Consider the following 3,252-nt stretch of genomic DNA (forward strand, 5'->3'; position numbering starts at 1 on the left):
ATAGCAGCAGCAGCAGCAGGCAGGGGCTGAGCTAGAGCCATGTGTACCTAGAAGACCAACTCCTTTGGCCAAAGTTCTTAGGAACAGGCATTTTGGCAACAAGCTTGATCTACTGGGCTCTGTCTGGGTTAAAAGATAATAGCCAATAATTAACATGTACTTGGCACAGTAACCACATAATAGTGCTCAATAATATTACACATTTCCCTTCTCCCTGCCCTTAATAACATAAGAGATTCATCCTATTTGGTTCCTACCCCCTACATACACCAGGACCCTCACTGCTGCTCAAAACCTACCAAGTGAGGGGCAGAGCATTGAATTCTGAGGACCTAGCAACAATTCCCTTCATAAAGACAGACTAACGCTTTGTAAGACCTCTGGCATCAAGCATTACACCAGACATTCTTCTCAGACCTTCTCTAAGAACCCTATAACCACCCCAGATGTACCTCCAAGTTTTACAGTAAGGAACTGGAGGCTCAGAAGGAGAGGGAGGAAGCCTGGATTAAAACCCTACCTCCTCTAAACAGGCTTTTGGGAGCTGACCTGGGAACTGGGTCTGCTTTTATAATCCCTCTGGCTAAATGTTGTTCCAAACAGACTCGGAAATGAGCTCTGGAAACCAGAGCGTTTGTAAACTGAGGATGGCTGGAACCACACACATATCTCTTGCCACCTTCAGGGAGTGTCTCTGCACTGCTTAAAAATGGCTTTTACTTGAAAGCACCCCCACAAAGCATGCAAGAAAAGAGGCATCCCTTTCCTGACAGGACAAGACAGGACAGTCCTAGGAGACTGGAGAACAGAGTAAGTCTCCGGCAGCTCAGTGGCAAAAAAGAAATAAAAACCCAAGTTAAGGGTTTACAGGAACCACAGAGGCAGAGTATAGCATACTCATTGTTTATGGACTGTTTGTGAGTCTTCTAAAAATGTCATAGGAAAGAACTGTGACTTGGAAGACACTAGCCAGCAAAGAGTTAATCCCTTAGACACTCCCTGCAGGCCACGTGACCCATCCACATCCACCAAGCAGAAGTCTTGACCATTGCATTGGCATAATTTCCCTGAACTGACCCTTGCCCCTCTGTGGTTCCCAGCCTGCTTTTTAATCTACCCAGGAGAATGTCTGCTCCAGGAAAGCAGGATTGCATTTTGTTGACTATCTTCACCATCTACAAGGATGCCTGGCAAGTAGTAGACATTATATAGATGCAAAATCATTTCCTTAATTTGCCAGGTTATATTTGGACACGTAAGAACCTTCCTTCAAAGTTCTTTTTAATGTCTGTTTATTTTTGAGACACAGCACGAGTAGGGGAAGAGTAGAGACAGAGAGGGAGACACAGAATCCAAATCAGGCTCCAGGCTCTGAACGGTCAGCACAGAGCCCGATACAGGGCTCAAACTCCAAAAATGGCGAGATCATGACCTGAGCTGAAGTCTGACAGCTTAATGGACTGAGGCACCCAGGCGCCCCTTTTTCAAAGTTTTAAGGTGGTATATAGGGATATGAATGTGTTGAGGAAAAAGGCATTTATAGAATTCTAATGTGGATGACAAAACTATGAAGAATTAGTCCAAAGTCTGTCTATACAATCTTGATCTTAGGCTCATAACTAAGAGAACTCAGGTTTAAAATCAAATTCTAACAGAAGATACTTAAAATGAAGGCATAACACCACATGGCATGGTATTTAAAGCATGTTCAAAGAATGGATGGAGGAACAATGGCAGTTACTTTAGCAGGTCCCTCCTCTCTTTGTTCAATGTCAGAGGGAGAAATGGCAGCACATACTTTTACTTCCATAGTTTAGGAACGTGCTCAAAGGAAATTCAACAAGAATTTCACTGTATTACTCCTGTAACTCTTTAATCAGATCAAACAGAACACAAATTTTTTGAAGGCAAATTAAAACAAAAGAATACTTTTCATACTTTACATCCTTGATATTTTATGGTGTTGTAAGGAGATTCACTAACTCTGTCCAAAATAGATAGTTGTCCATATAACTATACATTTCTCAAAAATCTTGTATTGAGGCTGCCTGGGTGGCTCAGGCAGTAAAGCATCAGACTCTTGGTTTTGACACAGGTCATGATCTTGTGTTTTAGGAGTTTGAGCACTGTAAGTGCAGAGCCTGCTTGGGATACTCTCTCTCCCTCTCTCTGCCCCTCCCTGCTCACTCTCTTGCTCTCAAAATGAATAAATCAACTTAAAAACTTTTTTTAAATCCTGTATTTGTTTACTGAAACTAATACGTAACATTTAAAAAAAAAAAAGAATAAACTAAATGCAAGCGGTTTAGGATGTGGTTATTAAAGTAGCAATTTTCCTGTTGGCTTATGTCATCATGAAACAGACAAGAAGTTAGGGATGGGCAAAGAGATTGGTCAAAAATCCGAGATGTGCAAAACACACAGTATCTGCCATCAGGTACTGTCCTTAAAAGATAGGTTAATATGGATCTGTAATACTAGGATTACAAAATGTAAACCCCACCAGCATGGATAATTCCAAACCATAGTCACCTCACACAAAGCTAAAACATAAAACTTTATTCTAATATATAATTGGATCCTTCTATTAACCAAATCGATTAAGCAGTCCCAGACTATAATGCTGGCATGAATCAAGTACATCCTGTGTTTCACACAGATGCTCAGTAAATAACTTTTCTAAAGTCAAAGAGGAGAGTCCAGAATTAGGACACTAGCCAAAATGACCAAAATCACTCCCATATTCTACTGCCACTGGGATGATCACAGGGAACACAGTAAACATTTGTGTTAACTCTCTGCTGCCCAAATCACTAGGTTAAGCAGGAGTCATGAGAGGTGGGTGGAATCAACCAACACACAGCTCCAGGAGTAGGTTCTGATTGGCACAAACTAATGGAATCCCCTCCTCTTGCATTCCATTAATCACAGTAAAGTCCAATCAGGGGGAGCCCAAGGCACCCTGCAGAACAACCACGGGAGGGGTCTTCTTCCGAAAGTAGGACCTGCTCCTGAGAGGCCCAGAGCCCAGGCACTCATTTTCATACAGAGTTCATGAAGCCAACCTGAGGATGAGATAACACCTGGAGGACGACAGAGGCTGGAAAAAAGGGGGAAGGGAGTGGGCAGTCAGGGATCTCATCAAACGGTGCCCAGGCTCACTCTACCTGTCAACATTTTTTTAGCTATTTCTTTTAATATTTATTTTTAAGAGAGAGAGAAAGAGAGGCAAATGGAAGGGAGGAGATAGGG

This window comes from Suricata suricatta, chromosome 8 (assembly GCF_006229205.1).
Source record: "Suricata suricatta isolate VVHF042 chromosome 8, meerkat_22Aug2017_6uvM2_HiC, whole genome shotgun sequence".
Taxonomy (NCBI): domain Eukaryota; kingdom Metazoa; phylum Chordata; class Mammalia; order Carnivora; family Herpestidae; genus Suricata; species Suricata suricatta.